This window comes from Neofelis nebulosa, chromosome 4, assembly GCF_028018385.1.
Source record: "Neofelis nebulosa isolate mNeoNeb1 chromosome 4, mNeoNeb1.pri, whole genome shotgun sequence".
NCBI lineage: Eukaryota > Metazoa > Chordata > Mammalia > Carnivora > Felidae > Neofelis > Neofelis nebulosa.
In genome coordinates this window covers 134,847,181-134,868,309 of record NC_080785.1, presented here as the reverse complement: position 1 = coordinate 134,868,309, position 21,129 = coordinate 134,847,181, and the positions used below count along the sequence as shown (strand labels likewise).

Sequence of the window (21,129 nt, the reverse complement as noted above, 5' to 3'; positions counted from 1 at the left end):
TACCAGCCTATTCTTTGTAAGTTTTGAATTTGGGTCAAAGTTCTTATAACAGAGAGAACACAAATTAAAATAACTTCCCTTTTTTTTTTCTTTTTATTTTATTATTATTTTTTAACGTTTATTTATTTTTGAGACAGAGAGAGACAGAGCATGAACGGGGGAGGAGCAGAGAGAGAGGGAGACACAGAATCGGAAGCAGGCCCCAGGCTCTGGGCCATCAGCCCAGAGCCCGACGCGGGGCTCGAACTCACGGACCGTGAGATCTTGACCTGAGCCGAAGTCGGACACCCAACTGACTGAGCCACCCAGGTGCCCCTTCCCTTTTTTTTTTAAGCCAAAATAAATCTAGGCTACAATGGTACAGTTTAAATCAGCAAATTCTCCAGCTTCCTAGGGCCTTCACGATTTGGTCCAAACTCCCTTAACTTAGTGATATGGACGCTGAAAAACAGAAGTTAATTTCTACCTTAGGGTCACATAGCTAATGATAGAGTATGTCAGCATTCCATTGGTCTAGATAAGACTTTGAGGATGCTTCACTTTTTCTCTTGCAGCAGAAAGGCTATGTCTTTCTCCAGGATTCTGGTTATTTAAAAAGACTTCATTTTTTAAGTCAAGGTCTTTAAAAAAACAATTACAAAATAAAAATGTCTTTCAAACAGTCAAGAAATAAAACCATTATGTTTTGAAGCAGTCTGGGTAGATGTTATGAGCGTCTTGTCAAGATGATAGATCAATAGGAAGGTGAGAGCACACACTGAGTGAAAAAAGAATGTGATAATAGAAATCAAATGCTCTGTAAAGGTTGGATGTATTATTCCTTCTAAATATTACTTTTTGGTCATTATTAACCCTAGTATTTTGTTTCATTCTTCACATTTGAAATTTCTTCCACTGTAAGGTTTAGGCTTTATATAAAAAGATACATATATTCTAATCTATTTTAGGACCTTCTTAAAGGTCATTGTGGGAATGATCTGAGAGCCTTAACAGGACATATGTATTAGAGTCCTCATTAGCTACTCAAGCAAAAACTCTTAAAATTCAAAGAATTCTGGGTTGGTGTTAGGATGGAGGAAAGAGACCTTTTTCTCTTTTAAAAGCAATCCAAGAATTCAAAACTCCAGTGGATGGCCTACAGAGCCCATTAAAAATTTCAAGATGTGACATGGCCTTGATTGCTGAATTGGCTGTGCATGGAGGTGACAAGAGGGAAGGTAGTGCTGCTCAGAGGTAATATAACTCATATTAAATAAGAGTTGTCCTCTAAGAATGCCAAGCTCTCAAGGCACCAGGTAACTTAGGTCTCTTAGTTATATATTCATTTTCTGTGGACTAACCCACATGCTCCTGCCCTCTCCAAAAAAACCCTGGGTCATATGTAACACATACTAGGTGATATCTACTTTTATTTTTTTTCAATTTTTTATTTAGATTCTGGTTAGTTAATATACAGTGAAATATTGGTTTCAGGAGTAGAATTCAGTGATTCATCACTTACATACAACACCCAGTTTGTATTTACTTGCCCTCCTTAATACCCATCACCCATCTAGCCAATCTCCCACCCACCTCCCTCCATCAATCCTGTTTGTTCTCTTTAAGAGTTGTTCATGGTTTGTTTCCCTCTCTCTCCCCCTTCATATGTTCATCTATTTTGTTTCTTAAATTCCATAGATGAGTGAAATCTTATGGTATTTATCTTTCTCTGACTGACGTATTTCCCTTAGCATAATATACTCTAGCTCCCTCCACATCATTGCAAATGGCAAAATTTCATTCTTTTTGATGGCTAAGTAGTATGCCATTGTGTGTGTGTGTGTGTGTGTGTGTGTGTGTATCTCATATCTTCTTCATCCATTCATCAGTCATTGGATATTTGGGCTCTCTCCATAGCTTGGCTATTGTTGATAATGCTGCTATAAACATTGGGGTGCATGTACCTCTTTGAATCTGTATTTTTCTATCCTTTGGCTAAATACCTAATAGTGCAATTGCTGGATCATAGGGTAGTTCTATTTTTAACTTTTTGAGGAACCTTCATACTGTTCTCTAGAGTGGTTGCACTATTTTGCATTCCCATCAACAATATACGAGGGTTCCCCTTTCTCCACATCCTCACCAACACCTGCTCTTTTTTGTGTTGTTAATTTTTCATATCAACTTTTAAATACATGCTTCACATTATTTCAATAATGTCATAACTGGTCTCTCTGCTTCTACCTGTCACCTCTTAGAGCCTATTCCCAACCCATGAACACAGTATCCTGCTAAAATAGAGGTCATATCATGTCACTCCTCTGCTTTGACCTTGTAATAGCTTGTATCTTAACTCAGAACAAAGATCTAAGTCATTATGATGCTCCACAACCATGCTTCTCAAAGATGGTCCCTGGACCAAAAATATCGGCTTCAGAAATGTGTTAGACATGCATATTCTTAGGCTTGACCCCAGATCTACTTATTCAGAAAGTCTGGGGGTCTAGGGGTGGGCCCAGCAATCTATGTTTTAACAAGTCCATCAGGTAATTATGATACCCAGCTAAAGTTTGAGCACTACTGTGCTATAAGACTCTATGGTATTTAGATCTCATTACCCTTGGATTTCATTGACTATACCCCCTCTCCTCACCCTACCCCAGCCACTGTGGCCTCCTTGTAGCCACATGAATATACTAAGTCTGCTCCTACTGCTTTGCCTTTGAAGTTTTTGTTCCCTTTCCCCCAGATAGCCACACATGTGGCTTGATCACCAACTTCAAGTCTTTTCTTAGATGTCATCCTCACAGTTGAGGGATTCTCCCAGCCCCTCCACTATGTTAGTTTCCTAGGGCTTCCATTACAAAGTGCACACCAGCATGACCTCATCTTAACTAATGACATCTGCAAAGACTATTTCTAAATCGTGTCACATTCTGAAATACTGGAGGTTAGGACTTCAGTGTACCTTTGTGATGGGCTGTAATGGAACCCATAAGCACCCTATCCATTAAAAATTGCACCCTGCCCTCATCACTGCCTATCCCACTGCTGTTCTTTGTTTCTTTTCTTGCTGTTTATCACCTCCTAATACACCCTGTGTTTTAGTTGTCTGTTTGGCTCACTACTGGCTCCCTCCTTTGGAATTTAAGTTCTACAAGGTCAAGGATTCTTGTCTGGTTGGTTTGCATCCTCAGAGTATCCACAGCTCTTATACCTGGCACACAGTAGGAACTCAAAAAATATTTTTTTGTATGAATGAAAATGATAGACTATTAAATTTAATTTTTAAGAAGTCTGATGATTTATCTTTAATTTAAAGCACAAAAAAGCAATCTCTGGTTCCCCCCACCCCTTTATCCCTTGGAGGCTAGGTATGGAGAAAATAGTATCAAACTATCATGAGAGGAAATTCATTCTGAAACTAATGGTAAGCTTGTGGGTGGACACAGATTTTTCAATAAGGGGGAAAGATCCAAGGGAAGCTTTGGGGTGGAGATTTTGTTAGGTTAATAAATAAACTGGCAATCACAAACCAGGCAATGGACAGGTATCTGTAGCATAATTGGTGAAAGCAAGACATAGAGTGAAAGTCTCCTACACTGAGGTCTCTTGAAGTCACGAAGCCTCTGTTCATTCATTCACTCATTCATTCCTTCAACAAATACTTGAATATCTAAGCGCCAATCTCTGGGCTCCAAGCATGGCTCTAAGAATGGATCTCGGAACTTCTGGAAACTGCACTGTGGTATGGGATCAGGCATAAGGGAGAGTATAGTTATACACGTTAGCCTTTTTTATGGGGCAAAGCCTGCATGAACTCTCTTTGTCTCTGCCCCAAAGAAAATCAGTTTCCCTCCACCTGGTCTAGGCACAAAATAATACAGGTGTTTAGTGGCCCGGTGGGAATTCACCAAAATGGAAGCCTGGATTGGAATTTCAAAGATAACACTGCTCTTTTCAGGCCTTATTATTAAACTCATTGCTGAAGCATTCCCTTTGAGCAATGCATTTAAGTGCAGGAGCTGATTAGTGAAGTATGCTAACACGTGAGGCTGTAACCTTACACCTACGTTTGCATTTCTGCTCTGCTGTGTATGAGCCATTAACTTTGGAAAAGCTACCTAACCTGAGTCTCTGTTTTCTCATCTATCAAATGGATCTCACAGTTGTGTGAGATTAATACAGATAAAGACGGGGCGCCTGGGTGGCGCAGTCGGTTAGGCGGCCGACTTCAGCCAGGTCACGATCTCGCGGTCCGTGAGCTCGAGCCCCGCGTCGGGCTCTGTGCTGACAGCTCGGAGCCTGGAGCCTGTTTCGGATTCTGTGTCTCCCTCTCTCTCTGCCCTTCCCCCGTTCATGCTTTGTCTCTCTCTGTCCCAAAAATAAATAAAAAAAACGTTGAAAAAAAAAAAATACAGATAAAGACTTTAAGCATTTAGTACAGTGACTGGTCCACCTTAAGCACTCAGTATAAAGGAAAACACAAATCCAGGTGTGGAATTATTTAAGTTTGGAGCATCTCTGCTTCTCTTTGGTGGCGTGTGGAAATAAAATGGGGCCATAAAAGCACATTGAGGCAGAGACCTGAAAATGAGAAACACCCGTACAAAACAAAAGATGGACAGTGGTGTCAGGAATGACACAGAAAATTATAAACTTCTCCTAGATTTCATTTTTAGGAGACCATCTGAATTCAATCCATCATATGAGTTTGGGATGACAAATTTAAGGCAAATTTCATAAAACACTACAGGGAAGTGAACCATAATATCAAAGCATGAGGATTCATCCTGGTATTGTTAAAATTAAGCAGAATGGCTTTGGAGCCTTTCTCTTTAGCAGCTTGCTTAACCATGTTGCTTATAAAAGGCAGCAGTGAATTGAAACTGAACAGTAAACTGTGCTCTCACCATCTGTCTTAAAAGGAATATGACATAGGAGTGACTGTCATTCACACTGTTTGTAAGGCAAAACCACTTCTACGTTTTTCCAGCCTTGAGTTGAACACCCTATACAGAGTTGGAACCAGACAATTAAAAATGCCTCCGAAGGTTATTTTCAGGGCTTACGTTTCAATAGGAATTCTTCAACAATGATGTTTAAGCTGTTCAATGATAATTCACGTTACTTTATTAGATTGGGCTAATTAAAACACTGAAGATAACCCACCCTCTGCCATTCTCTCCTGTCCTGTTTTCCCTTCTAAGTTCCTCTAAGTGATCATTGAAATTTGGATAGGCTGTGGAGGTGACCTGACCAGTCACTAAATAACCACCATGGTCTTTGCTTTGTTAACCCGGCAGCTTTTAGAAAAACCACATTGGTAGCCACAATCTGGTTTGAACCTAAGAATAATAGCATTGCTTTGAAAATTCAGTACCTAGACAAGCAAAGTATCCTTTTTTAGAGCAATTAGGTCAGTATTCTAGAGACGGAGACAGGGAATGAATGAAAAGCCCAAGGACCCTCCATACTCCTTCACTAGATTCTCCAGCATGCTGTCCCGATAGTTTGCTGGCCCACTTCTGACTAAACATAGAGATCTTTTCTTGCAGGTAAAGCATTTGATATACATTTTTCCTTTCTGGAAACGTGAGCAGTGGCCTTTTTAGGTCAAATATATAGGTCTACATTATGGATGGCCCACAGTGCCTGCTTTTGTAAACTGATTGCTGTTCTGTCCTTGCTTACCCCAGAGCAGAGAAGATGTTCAATCTAAACAGGCATATTTCTGCTAAATGACCTTTGCTCAGCCTTGTGTTCATTATAACTTCACAACATGTCTACAGAATTGGATTAAACTAGGTTCAGTGTCTATTTGGTAATTCCTTGCGCAGCCGATTTTTTTTTTTTTTTTAATTTAAAGCAATACTGAAGAACTCTGCTTTACTGCCAATAGCAGGGGGACTGTTTTATGAGGAGACATAATTTGACTTAGAATATTCCCCCTTCTTCTAACAGTGTGCTGTATTTTAATAGCGTTCCCATATATTATGCAAACGAAATGTTTTACAGACTTGTCACAGATGGCAGTTCGAAGTGACTATTGGACGATCACTCCATACCACCCTCTTCTTAAAAACAACAAGCTTGATTTGTCTCCCCGTGGTCCCTAAGTTGAGGAGCATAAGCCACAGAATTAAGAATAAATTCTGAAGAGTTAAGCAGGGGTGGAAAACAGAGTGTTCTTTAAAGAATGACTAGGGAAAAATGCCTTCCGGTGTGGTTCCTGAAGGAGAGAATTTCATGCCTCCACTAATAATTATTATTTTTCACTATATATCATGCATTGTGCTGGGAGAAAGATGGGAGGAGGGGAAGCGAAGTGCTTGAGAGCTCCGGGGGCTGTTGATTTCCCACAAAGTTGAGTGCTTCTCATTAGCAAAACTGTGGGTCACATATTCTCATTCTAGGCTTCTCTTTTAGGCTTTCCAGAGCAATTTTGGAGCACCTCCAAATGGTGTGTTTTGTGGCATCCATTTTTTTGGCTACAGGTGCCTTTCAAACCTCTGTGTGCAAGCAACTCATGGCCCTCTGACCTCTATTTCCTGAAAGCAAAGTCTTCCCCCCATTTAAAACAAAAATTGCTCCCGTTTCTAAATCTGGTCACCATGAACATTTCCACGGAGTTCAGCTTATCTATTGAATGAGTCACACTTTGTGACTGCGACGTGGCTGAAAGAAATCCAGTTAAACTAACTCAAGTAGAAATGGGGGCTGTGGACAGAACATGGAAATTTCATAGATCTCAGGGATAGGAAATACTGTAATGTCAGGGCCTCGTGGAAAATGAAACTGGAAAGTGAGTCTGGATCTAAACAGCTCTGGGAGACTCAGTAGTCAGAACAGTCAGAAAATTAATAGACTTCATTCAAATTTTTTGTCATCATTATGCTTTGGCAGTCTTTTATGAGTCCTTAATTTTTGGCCTTGCCACCAACCTATATATCATGTTTCACAGTCCCAAATCCAAATTTCTTGGAAGCCAATCTGTTGGCCTGACTCACCTTTTCTCTTCATTTCCAGATCCGTGGCCAAACTATGGTTGATGCTTATTTGAGTTAGGTGTTTTATTTTCCTGATCCAATCAGATGTGGATGGATTGGGGTACTCTGGAGGGGGAGAATACAGAAGAAGAGTCACATACTGTTGTAATATCAGAGGCTGTGGCCAGTAATAGGTAGTTTGGGAGAAGGGTGTGGGTATATCTTCTAACATAAAGTCGTCACCTTTGCTCCTAGGGACGCTTATGGAATAGACTAATTGTATTTCAGCAAAGGTAGAGTTGTTTGAAAAGGCAAGGTATTTTTCACTTATATCGAAAACATATTAAGTATGCATTTTTATTTTGCTCTGGGTCTGTTCCTTACAGCAATCAAAAAACAAGGGACTTGGTGTGCCTGGGTGGTTCAGTCAGTTGAGCATCTAACTCTTGATTTTGGCTCAAGTCATGATCCCAGGGTTATGGGATGGAACCCGCATCCAGCTGTGCACTGAGCATGGAGCCTACTCGAGATTCTCTCTCTCTCCCTCTCTCTCTCTCTCCCTCCCTCTGCCACTCCTCCACTCACACTCTCTCTGCCATAAATAAATAAATAAATAGATAGATAGATAAATAAAACTTCATACACGCATCCACTGTGTGTGTGTGTGTGTGTGCTTGCATGTACATGTGCTTATACGCATGCACATACAATAAGAACAGAAGAGGAAATAGTATAAACTTTTAACACCTAGAGAGACCTTACAGATTCTCCGACCCAACTCACACATTTCACAGATGAAGAAATCCAGACTCATAAAGTTTACATGGCTAGCTTAGGGGCACGCAGCTATTAGAAGCAGCAGCGAAGAAATCCAGATCTCTTGAGTCCTCATTCAATGAGCTTTCTAACCCAGATCTATTATTTTTTTTTGTCTCCAGAAAGGAAGTCTTTATTAATTTAAACAGGCCTAAACATATATCAAACCGTGTCAGTGCATGGTTTGCTTCTTACCTTTCTGGTCCTAGCTCAAAGGTCCCCACCACAATGGACTACCTGACCACTGTCTAAAGTCAGTCCCATTCTTCAACCCTCAGGTTTTCTAGTGTATCATTGTTTTCATAGCTTTATTTCATTTACCCCAGTCTTTAATCACCTCATGTATTTGTTTTCTCATTTTTCTCCTTCATTAAAATAGGAGATTCCACGAAGATAAAGACCATTTCTCTTCTTCGCATCTGTATCCCCAGGCCCTGCAATCCTACCCAGCATTGTAGGCACACATAAATAAGTCACAACTGTATACATTTAATAAATATAAATAATGAAAGAAAGAAATATTAGAGGGAAACACATAGACCCCTTTCAGATCACATGTACTTCCTAATGATTGAGGTCACACAAAGTTTAATATCCCTACAATGTTCCATTTTTCTAAAGGTCTCTACATATTTTTGTGTGCCACATAACAATTTCGATCGGAAACAAAACCTGGAATTCATAGCCAAGGGAGCCAGCAACATCTGACTCAGATGTGACTTTACCTGTGTGGGTGTATTACACATAAACTGTGAGTGTGTGCATGACAGAGTAACTTGGCTTAGAAAGGATGCACCCCAAATAATCTCTTTGTTTGTGAATGTTCCTCTGACTCTCTGACAGTAAGAACTGTTCATTCTTATTTCTGGCTCTTGGCAGCCTACAGATGCTTCCTGTTAGTGCTCCTGGCAGGTTACTGGTGGGGCCTGTTGTTTATCGCCCTATCTATCAAGTCCTATTTATTTTTAAAATAAACTTTAAGTATACTGTAAACTCCCTTCACAAACAGATTTTTCCTCCTCTTTTACACTTGACAAGCCTCTAAAAGGAATAGTAACTCTGTCTCATAAATATTTGAACCCGAACCTTTTAGGAAAGAATTATACTTAAGGCACTCAAGAACAGGAATAGTTTCAGTCTAAAATCTCCCTTACAACTACTCCTTCTCTCTCATTCACTCACTCTCTCCCTATCTCTCTCTCTCTCTTTCTCTCTTGATCACTGTTCTTTTCAAATTATATTACCTCATCCTGATTCTCTACTGACCTTCCCCCTCCTTAGTCATTCCACACTGAGTCCAATTCTCTAGTCAAAAATCACCCTCCATATCTTGCTTAAACATTGATTAAATATTGTAAATTTCCTTAACGAAAAGGTTAAAGTGCTTACTATTTCCAAGCTCATTAGGCCTATATCTCTTTCTCGGTCCTCTGTCATGTAACCTACTATTCCTGTCATTGGTAAACTGTACTATTTTCCAGAGGAAGCTGATGAGGGAAGGTAACGATAAGGTACGACATAAAAGGGCTTGGAATTTAGAGTCCAACTGACTCAGTTCACTACAACCACTACTACTTGTTAGCTCTGACTTTGAAGAAGTCCCTTAACTTCTCTTACTGCGTTTCTTCATTGGAAAGGTGAGAACTAACAACACCTATCTGGGTAAACACTCCCGCCATTCTTTAAATATTTCCACATCTTCTCCTGAGCTCATGGTTGTATTACATTCCACCAGTTCTAGTCACAGCTCTACGTCTTGTTTTGGCTAATAAAATCTGAGAAGAAGTGATGTGTTTTACTCACGAATGGAAGCTTTTAAAGTCATTGTGTCATTTGCTATGGTCCCCTACTTCAATGAGTCAAATATGGAAATGTGTGAAGAAGGAGCCTTTACCATCTGGGGTTTGGCTGTCAGCAATAAGCAGGGTCTTCTGCTGATCCGCTTTGGAAATGGGGCATGAGATATTGGGGTTGTTTGTTACTGCAGCAAAACTTATCCTATCCTGACTGATACATTTACTTTGCAAGGTTGTTTGGAGGATGAGTGACAATATACATAAAGTAGCAATGTAATATGCAATCAATGAATGGTAACTGCCATCATCAGTAACATTATTATCATCATTATTCCACTGTTATTTTGTTTGATTTATGTGTTCTTTCTAATTCTGTATTTTGGGTCCCCCCCATCATCTTATTGTGCTATAAATATGTATTTGTATTTCTGGCAATTCAGTGAATTGTAAGGTCTTTGAAAAGGACAAACTTTATGTGTCCTTGTTCAGGCATTCTCAGTCAGGTATGGCATCTGCACCAATTAAACTCTAACATAGTACTCTAAAAGCAGATATAGACAATACATTAAAAAATGGGTGTATGTGTTTGGCAATAAAACTTAATTTACAAAAACAAGAGACAGACCTTAGTTGGCTGACCCCTGATTTGGACTATTCCTACTCCCCTCCCTCTTTCTCCTTTTCCATTTTTCATTCATTTGTCTCTTTCTCATCTGGGTATGACTATATTCCCTGCTGCCACAGGCAGATTTTTTCCTCACTGTCGACGGAAATGGCACCAATAGCCACCAGTCTTTGTCATATGGGAAATAAATCTCTTTCTCCCTAGTGTTCTTCTTGGGTAATACGCCCGGGCTTAGAACAGTCTCTGTTGGCAGGGCATGGGAATTCCTGATTGGTCAGGTCTGAGTCCTATGACTACCCCTATGTTCGGAGAATAGTTGAGGCACTGTGACTGATGAGCCTTTCAGTAGAACCAAGGTTAGGGATGGGAGAAGGGGTGGTGCTTGGTAGACACAACAGGATGCTCATTACAAGCCTCTTTCCTCCTCCAGATGTAGAGAAGCAGGGAAGAACCAAGTTCAGAGGACCATCCCTAACAGTCCCTTACTGTGTGGTACACTTGATACTATATACCCAGTCCCCATGCTTATTCCTCAAAGACCTCCTGCGTGGTCTGGAAACAAAAGCACTGGTTAGGGTTTCTGTTGGATCGTATGTGAGAAGCAGGAAAGAGAGCAACCAAGGAAGATCTTAAGTGTCTGTCATTAAGTACTTGGGTGAGTAGAGGCACCCTGTATTTGGATGGTTAAAAATCATTCCTCAAACTGTGGGGGGGGGGGCAGCAGATGGGGACGCAGTAACATGGATAATCCCCAATTGGCTTGTAAGTATTTTTCTAATCTAAGAAAACTCACAAAACTTTATAAAAGGTAATAAACAAAGCAATAGGATGGTATATGAGTCAGGATTCTCTGGAAGCTCTCCAAATTCCTCTCTGCAACATGGGGGAACATCTGCAAATTCCTAATAGGAGATGCCATAATTAGGGGGAAAAAAATGTATTCCTATTATTCCTGGCCACATAAATTCTACCTAAAAGGCATTACTGGCTACTACAGATGCGTGTTGGGCACTCAAAAACTGAGTCAGTTTGGTACACCAATACCTCCTCTATTTTTACTTGGCTCAGAAAATTTAATGAAATTATACAAATCCCTGAAATCTAATATTTTTATGTGATAAGATTGTGTAAGAGGAGGGGGTGGAAGAGAAGTTTGGAAAATGTGGTGACAGATGGCAAGTGGGCTCAGGCACACAGTGTTCCTATATATAGGGGAGGGGACAATCTGGTTAATCAAGGGGGGGGAACATTTTTAAATTTAGATTCAAGTATTTTATATATTCAGCAACATAATTTACTGAAGCAGCCTAACTGGATAGAACTTTTAAATATTTTTTTTTTTTTTTGGTTGGGGGTGGGTTGCGTGATACATATTTTCTACAGTTTTACATATTCTTTCATGACGTCTACATTTAAAAATCAGATGGTGTCTACAGGCTTTGAGGGTGTCTTTAAAGAGAGTGCTGAGAATATCTATTTCTAGAGAGAGTTCCTTCCAAGGAAATTTAATGGGATTTTAAAAATTAGGGTCATCACAGCTAATTTAGCAACACTGGAAAATTAAAGTGAGTGTTCACAATGAAGATAACTTTCTACGTCAGTAGAATGAACAGTGGATTGGCAATGAGGACACTTGTGATTAAGACCTAAATCTAGGTAAACATAAAGTGAGGTCCTTTGTGTCACTTTGCACAAGTCAGATCAGTGGTTTGGGTCTTAATCTTCTTATTTTTAAAATATGAGTTTGGGGGCGCCTGGGTGGCTCAGTCGGTTGAGCGGCCGACTTCGGCTCAGGTCACCATCTCGCGGTCCGTGAGCTCGAGCCCCGCGTCGGGCTCTGGGCTGATGGCTCGGAGCCTGGAGCCTGCTTCCGATTCTGTGTCTCCCTCTCTCTCTGCCCCTCCCCCGTTCATGCTCTGTCTCTCTCTGTCTCAAAAATAAAAAAATAAAAAAATAAAAAAATAAAAAAAAATAAAATAAAAATATGAGTTTGGATTTAAAAATCTCTGGGGCATTTTTAGTTTTATGTTTCCATTGTTGTAAGCTGTCTATTAACGCTCTGTTAATTAGGATTGATTCTTTTGGTTGCACGTAACAGAAAGCCCTACTCAAACTGCCTCAAACTATCCCAGGGAAAGTCTAGTATGTGTTGTGTGGACTTGGATGGTTTGATTCAGCGAAGAATATTTTTACCATTAGGCACTTGGCTTTCCATGGCAGCAGCCTCGTGTTAAGGGTGGCAACCTCTTTAGAATGTCCACATGCCTGTTAATGACTTTGAGTCAATGACCTGCTTCATTGTTCAGGTCTGGACAAAAAGAGAAAATCATTTCCTGAATCTTAGATGATTGAAGAACTGTTTTTATAAACCTGTCTTTGCGTATCATTGGCACCCATTGACTTCTTTGCTCATCTCTGACCGTGACCGGGGAATCCGACTGCCCTGAACCATAGGAGAGACTCCTACAACCAGCATTTAGCCCAAGCAAAGGGGGTGTGGCTACTAACCGATTAAAAATCAAGAAGGGAGAATGTAGGTAAGTGGGAAACCATGAAGTTTACTAACCATTTAGCGCTTAGAAAATCTAAGGTTCACATAATCCTCACAGTTAAATAAGAGCTAAGAAAGAAAACCCCAAATTAACAAAATAGAAGTTTATATGGTAACTATTATCATATTAAGCACTTAATAAGCTTTCAATAAAAATGCAGGCATTGAGCTAACCTTAAAGCAGATAAACACAGAGAAGGTACTTCTTAGTTGGCAACTAATTAACAGAAATCGAGGGTATTTCTGGAGTTGCTATAGTGACCAGAGGCCTACTGCAGTAAGTTTTTGTTTTAGTACAGTGGTTTTCAAACTTGGCTGCAAATTGGAACCACTTAGGGAGCTTTGAAAGATACTGTCGCCTGGATCCCAGATCTAGAAATCTTGGCATGATTGATTTGGGGTGGAGGTCTGGACGTTTAGAGTTTTTAAAACTCCCCCAGGTTATTGTAATCCATAGTCAAGATTGGGGACCTCTGGTTTAGGGCATCTAAGTGGGGGCACGCACAAATGCTTTCTACCCCCTTCAGTCACATCCAAGCTTCCCTTGAACTCCTTTTTATAATTCTCTTTTCCTCTTCTACTCTAAACTAGTAACTACTAGATTCCCCTCTCTAAGCTGGGACTCCCAGAGATACCACATGGTCCCCATTACAGTATGAAAAAACCTGAATGTGAGGGTGGAAACCAAGAGTGGGGAAGGCCTACTGTCAATATGGTGTGTTAGGAGAAAGGGACAAAAGGGTGGATGAGAGAAAACATGAAGTGGTGCAAAAAGCCTTTCTTCCTGGCACTGGGATGTGGTTGGTGATGCACATGTAGGCATTCTCAGACTCAGATTCCCACACAAACACCCATACACATACAGACACATCATCTGAAATTCTTCCCTGCCTCCTCCCTGTGCATCCCACTGCCAACCGCTTGCTCAGAATTTTGCTGCAAATTCGTAAAACCCCTAAAACATGAATAAATGAGAAATGGTTATGTTTATTCATTCACTCACCCTTTCATTTACTCCTCTATTCTAGAACTGTTTACTGAGCACCTACTATGTGCCAGGTACATTGCCAGATGGTGAGTGAACAGTGGTAAACAAAACAGAAATGTGTAGCATGTACCAAGGCCCTGAATCTGGAAAGTATTTGGAGTGTGTGAGATGGAACAATGATTATCTTGGTCACCCGTTCTGGAGTTCTAGTCCCTGTACCTTGGTCGTTGAGTGAATACTTGCTGAGTGAATGAATGCCTGAATGTATTACTGAGGGAAGACCACAGTGACTGGAGTATGGTGAGGGTAGCAGTGGGTAGGGAGGACTGGGATGATATTCAGGTTGGAAATACGGGTATAAATGGCTTACGCTGGGCCTGCAGTCTATGGCTTGAAAACAAAATCTGACATATATTCTGTACATTGGAAAACGAGGGTGTATTTTCTTTTTTTTAATATTTTTTTTAACGTTTATTTTATTTTTGAGACAGAGAGAGACAGAGCATGAACGGGGGAGGGGCAGAGAGAGAGGGAGACATAGAATCGGAAACAGGCTCCAGGCTCTGAGCCATCAGCCCAGAGCCCGACGCGGGGCTCGAACTCACGGACCACGAGATCGTGACCTGAGCTGAAGTCGGACGCTTAACCGACTGAGCCACCCAGGCGCCCCACGAGGGTGTATTTTCAAACAAGAAATGATAAGGACAGGGAAGGCATCTCTGAAACCAGAGGGATTCAAAAAGCGCCAAAGAATAGGATGTAAGAATGTTCCAGAAAGAGGGTACAGGATGTGCAAAAGCTGGGAGCCAAGAAAGGCATAAGAGGTTTGGAGAACAGAAAGGCACTATGTTTACCTGAAGATATAGAGATGAAAGATAGTCTAGTGGACAGACAAGTGAATAAGTAAATATGGCACGGAGCAGAGATGCTGGGGCGAATGCAGCAGGCACTGAATTGTGTAGGGTTGCAGAGGAGGAGTGTCCAGTCTAGACTTGGGAAGCTAAGAAATACTCCATGGAGAATGTAGTACCAAAACCAAATCTACAAAAGTGGGTTGATTTACGAGGTGGAAGGGGAAGAAGAAAGGTACATAGAAATGGAAAGAGGAGGGGCACCTGGGTAGCTCAGTCGGTTGGGCTTCTGACTTCAGCTCAGGTCATGATCTCACGGTCTGTGAGTTCGAGCCCCACGTCGGGCTCTGTGCTGACCACTCGAGCCTGGAGCCTGCTTCGGATTCTGTATCTCCCTCTCTCTCTGCCTCTCCCCCTCTCATGCTCTGTATCTCTCTCTGTCAAAAATAAATAAACATTTAAAAATAAAAAAAAAAAAAAGAAATGGAAAGAGGAACAGGATGTTTCAAACAGAAAACGTTGAATGTACAGAAGCACGGAGATGTAACAAAGTATCTAAAATTTAGAGCTAAATCTTAGTGACACATATAAATCAAATTTAATTTTAAGAGTTTATGGAGACTTAGAATTTCAGGCACCCTGGTGCACACCCTAACAATCTTTTGAATTAGGTATCAGTCAGGCAACTGGGGGAAGGTATTTGCATAGGATCTAATGGTGAGTTTGTGGTGTAGCTGAAATCCAGAGTTCATTCTCTTAGCTTTTCTATTATAGTGTGTTACTGACAAAGTCAAAAAATAAAGAAGGAAAAGGAAGGAGGCCCAAAGAATTATGGATTATACATATTATATTATATTATATTATATTATATTATATTATATATGAACACATACACTTCTATTTTTCTGTATTGTTTCTATTTCTGGAAATTATCTTCCCCCATTATTAAAATTCAAACCAGAAGAAAGAGATAATCAGCCATATTGATAATATGACAAAGACCAGAAAGGAAATTGACTTGAAGAGAAGTTAGAGACAAACTTAGGGTGTCAAGAAAACTTAATGGAGTTTAAGCCCACACCAGCCAAAGGTGATTTATGATTGTCTACTGTAGTTTAACCATTGGTATCATGTAAGATCCTATAGAAAAAGAAAAACATTCCTGTTGTTAATTCTTGGGTCTTGCATAGCAGGAAATTTACTGGCACAGGAGTGAGATCAACTACAGTTTACAAGCAACAAATATTTAGGGAAAGGAAAATACTTTAGGTTGGTTATGTAGACTAAGGTCATCTTTAGAGGAATAAGTTAGTGACATTGGAAAATGTGATATATTTCAGAGAAAAAAAGCAAATCATAAAACACATTGTATATTAAAGTACAATTTTTAGAAAAGCAACAAAACCAAGTAGGGATGTTTGGAAAAGTTTATGTACACTTAAATGTAAGTACTGGTAACTTACATGTGATAAATTATAGTTGACTTTAAAAGTTTTCAATTTATTTATTTTTTATTTTTTAACGTTTATTTATTTTTGAGAGACAGAGACAGAGTATGAGAGGGGGAGGGGCAGAGAGCGAGGGAGACACAATATCCAAAGCAGGCTCCAGGCTCTGAGCTGTCGGCCCAGAGTCCAACAAGGGGCTCGAACCCACAACTGCGAGATCATGACCTGAGCATTTCAGGTGCCACAAAAGTGGCAAATAGAAATATTTATTTATCTATTTTTATTTTACTTTATTTATTTTATTTTAATTTTTTTAATGTTTACTTATTTTTGAGAGAGAGATACAGAGTGCGAATGGGGGAGGGGCTGAGAGAGAGGGGACATGCAGAATCCCAAGCAGGCTCCAGGCTCTGAGCTGTCAGCACAGAGCCTGATGCGGGGCTCGAACCCATGAACCACGAGATCATCACCTGAGCCAAAGTTGGATGCTTAACCACCTGACCCACCCAGTAGCCCCAGAAGTTTACTATTTAGATCTTTAGTTTTCTACCTTTTAAAATATGAATATATTACTTTCATTAAAAAAAAAAATCACTTATGCTTGGCCAAGTCACCAAACCAGGGCTTAATACCTCACCTAATATCAGTTTTAACCTTTCCCAGAAATGTGGTCTTCGAAATTTTCTGGTCAGCACCAAAGACGTAGTCTGTCAAAGGACACTCCTCCATCCCCACCCCCAAGGAAAATGAGGTAATTTACCTAATAAGACCCCCTGCACTTCCCCAAAGAGAACATGACCTTGCCAGAAACACTCTTTCCTTTTCTTTTGTAAACAACTTCTTTGCCCCACCTTCTTTCTTACAAAATCTTCCATTTTGGACATCTCCTTGGAGCTCCCCTCCGAATCATTTAATAAAACCAATTAGATCTTCACTTTTTGTTGTTTAACACTTTATATGTAGGAAAAAAAAATCAAAGTACGTCAGTTCTAAAAATACATATGAAACCATTATTAGCTTTAGTCAACACAATGGTCTATCTTCAATATTCATTTCCTCTTTATCATTATTGTCCTAATTTTCCCTTAAGTACCACACTCACCTCACTCCATGCAACTCTTCTGGCAGAAACTGATTTCTTTCTTGATTTGGGCTTGGAGAGTGTGGTGTGGCTCTAAGCCTAGCAATATGATCTTTTTTCCCTCGGCCAAGCAATGTACCTGGCTCAAGGCATTGATTACCAGGAGCAGTAAGTGACCCAAGTTAAATTAAAGCCATACGAGAAGTGGTTTGCTAGTGGAAGCTGAAAAAGAAACTTCCTTGCTCATCTGACAGAAATCAAAACAGTTCTTTCTGTTGCCATTATGTGGATGAAGAAGCTCATAACTGAGACAGCTGTGGGCAGCTATGCTTGATCCATTGTGGAGAGCCTGCCGTAGGATGCACTACTGGAAAGACAAGAGAGAGAGTTGAAAATGAGTTAGGTCCTTGAAGTCTTGGTGGAATTACTGAATCAAAGCCACGGAGTTTAGGAGGTGAGCCCCACCTGTGAACTCTCAACCTTTAAGAAATCATTCATTTTTGGGACACCTGGGTGGCTCAGTGGATTAAGTGTCCAACTTCCACTCAGGATCTCATGGTTCATGAATTCAAGCACCGCGTCAGTCTCTATTTACAGCTTGGAGCCTGCTTTGGATTCTGTGTCTCCCTCTTTTTCTCTGCCTCTCCCCCACTCACTCTCTGTCTCTCTCAAAAATAAACGTAACAAAAAAAAATTATAAAAAAGAAATCATTCATCTTCTTTATTATGCATCGTAGCTTGAATTGTTGTTGTTTTCCATTAACTGAAACCAAGCATATCTTATTTCCTTCTTTCTTTGTTATCCCGGTCCTGAAAGGTTACTATCAGGTAATTCAAGGTCTTCCAGTTTAATAGAAAATTGTTTGATGTTACTGGTTTTATTTTCCTTGACCTAGCTGGCACATTCCAGAACTGTGTTATCCAATACAGTATCCACTAACCGTATGTGTCTACTTAAATTGAAATTAATTAAGATTAAATTAAATTAAAAATGCATTGCCTCGGTTGTACCGGCCACATTTCAAGTCCTTAATAGCCACATGTGGATAGTGGCTGCCATCTTGGCTGGCACAGCCATAGAACAATTCCAGCATTACAGAGAGTGCTACTGGATAGTGCCTACTAAGAGAGAAAGAGAGACAGTAGATGGTTAGAAAACTTGTGTTCTAACATCACCCAGGCCACTAAACTCACTATATTCCCTTCAGTAAGTAAGCTTCTTCCCTTTGTTACATCTTTTTATTTCCTCTAGAGCAGAGAGGTTGGACTAGGAGGTTTTGGAGGGTGGAGGGATCTCTTCTAGTTTCAATATGATGAAATTCTAAGTGCTTTCTTTTGATTTTTAACATTTGTAGACTTTTCTTTATTCTTCAGGGGTCAGCTGTGCACCCTGTCATGAGATCATACTCAGAGATCAAATGCTGAGAACGAGGACTGAAAATTCAGGGCAGTTTCATTTCTTTTCTTCTAGCAAAAAAAAGGAAAAGAAAAAAAAAAATCCAGCACAGATTTAGTGGCAGGTAAGTATGGGTTTAAACAACGTATGGGCCAATTTCCTTGACTAAGTGTCATAGCAGTTGACTAACACAAATCAAGGCAGTCATCCTGAATATGTGTCACTTTGTAAAAGCATGCTATTGGCTACCAAGAGAACTAGCAAAAGGTATTGGGGAAGGCACACAATCTACTTATTTAGAGAAAAACAGTTTGTTGTGTATGCTGTCATGATAGTGAACTCATATTTTACTTTTGATTGACTTCTTATTATTCATTTGTTTATGCAAACAGTTGAGTGTATACTATAGGCCAGGTACTCATGCTCAATTCTGAAGATACAGTGGTAAATAAGATACTGGTTTTCCTTGCTCTCATGGTGACTCTAGGAAAGAGATAAAGCAGATAACAAGCAAGTAATACCAAAACAGTTATTTACAATGGTGGTTAAGGCTACAGAGATGATACCCTGAGGGCTGCAGGAGCATGTAGCAGAGGGACTGGATCTCTTTTGGAGCAAAAGGCTACCAGGAGGAAGTTTCCCTGTCCCATTCAGGGACCCAAGAGCAAACTGTAGCACGAGTCAAGAGTGAGAGTGCTGTAAGATGAGGCCGGAGATGTAGACCGGGGTAGTGATACAGAGCCTTCTCAACCATGGTCATGAATATGGGCTTTATTTTAGGCTCAATGGAAAACTACCAAAAGGTTTTTAAATACAAGAGTGGAATGATCAACATGCATCTCAAACACATTGCCTCTTACTGCAGAGTGGGGACTGATAGGTGGGAGGAGCACATATATTAGGAAAGTATTATCATAGTTGATGAAAAATGATGGTTGCCTAAACAAGGGTTGGAATGGAGAGGGAGAGAATGGATAGATTTAAGGCATAGACAGAAAGTCAAAGTAATAGGAAATGATACAATGTGGAAGTTCATAGAGAGGGAGATGGGAAAGACAGTCTTCATTTTTGGCTTGAACCATTCATTGGGATTAGGCAACAATTATGATGAATACAACTATGGATGTGTGAGTTTTATGAACCAAAGAAATCATTACTGTTTTTATAATTATCATCAAAGCAGTCATTTTCATGACCTTATATGTTCATATTCTTGTAATAAAGAGGCCACTTGGTCTCTAACTCACTAGTTTATTTATTACTTTGATCATAGAGAAGAAAGTGAAGCTGTTGTTTCAACTTTCTCTCTGTTCTAAAAGAAAAATAAAGAGACGAGAAGTAGAAGAACAAAAGAAATGACCTTGTTCTTTCTTTTTCTTCTGCCTGGAAGACAGACAAGATAAGCAATGAGGAATTATAATTGATAAAGTAATTGTAGAGATAGGCTGCTAGAGGTGAAAAATGAGATTCCTACATGAAGGTTATCTTTCCTTCCAGCCTAAGAAAAATTTTGTCTCCCATTTCCCTTTTCTTACAGTTCCTGAAAATTCTGCCTTATGTATCCAGATTCAAATATAGACCTAAGTATCACTAGTTTTATAGGAAATGATTTAGGTTCTGTTCATTCTTTGTTACTATTAATGATGCTTATTCTCTCTTGAGCAGAGTTTGGCTTTTGATTTGTTTCCTTGTTTGCTTTTGTCTTGTTTTTTACCTTGTGGATGCTATAGATTTTTAAGAAACAATTTTCTCTTCTTTACTAGTTGGAAACTTAGAGTCAAAATAATGCTTTTTGTGTATCACTTGACAGTTTACATTTCATGTTCAAACTTTACATCAGGCTCATCTTTGTTTACTTGGTCTTTTATCTTTATTATGCAAAATGTATTGTTTCTTACTAATACTGCTTATCTGTATTTGGTTGATTGGAGCATAGGTTCTGGGAACTAAAGATAAGTCTGAATCTTAGTTCTTCAATCTTATTAGAGGTGTGATATTAGTTCAAATACTTAACTTCTCTGAAATTTGATTTTCTACCCATAAAATAGAGATCAATAAGATATAGATCTATTTGCAATTTTGTAAGTATTAAATGAGACAGTGAATGTAAAGGCTCAGCCAGGGTTTGGTATATAGAAAGAGCCCCCCCCCCACCCCCAGCACCCCCAAATAGGTATTAATAGAATAGCACTGTCATCATTATTATACAAATTTTTTAATGTTTATTTTTGAGAGAGAGAGAGGGAGACAGAGCACGAGTGGGGGGGGGGAGGGGCAGAGAGAGAGAGGGAGACACAGAATGTGAAGCAGGCTCCAGGCTCTGATCTGTCAGCACAGAGCCTGACACAGGGCTTGAATGCACAAACTGTGAGATCGTGACCTGAGCCGAAGTTGGACGCTTAACCAACTGAGCCACCCAGATTCTCCTCATCATTATTATATTATATTTGATTATATTCTTAATTATAATAATATTGTTATTATATATGTCATATATTATATACCATCAGTCATCATCAATATTATATATTATCATTATAACTCCTATTCTCTTATTGTGCTTCATTTACTTTCTCTTCATCATCCTTTCCTTCTTCTTAGCTTAAATA

At 39.7% G+C, this 21,129-nt stretch overlaps 1 long non-coding RNA gene across 3 annotated transcripts in view; it reads right to left on the bottom strand.

The window, feature by feature from the left end:
* The window catches only part of LOC131509926 (uncharacterized), a 33,255-nt gene that overhangs the window by 3,743 nt on the left and 8,383 nt on the right, over positions 1-21,129 (bottom strand). The window contains exons 1-4 of one of the 3 annotated variants that reach the window (XR_009260791.1): positions 17,590-20,751; positions 17,146-17,491; positions 6,990-7,094; positions 263-3,722 (exon numbers count right to left, since the gene is read on the bottom strand). This is a non-coding gene — a long non-coding RNA (uncharacterized LOC131509926). Of the gene's footprint in view, positions 1-262; positions 3,723-6,989; positions 7,095-17,145; positions 17,492-17,589; positions 20,753-21,129 lie in introns of those variants that run through there. The other 2 variants (XR_009260793.1, XR_009260792.1) reach the window with 2 other exon arrangements.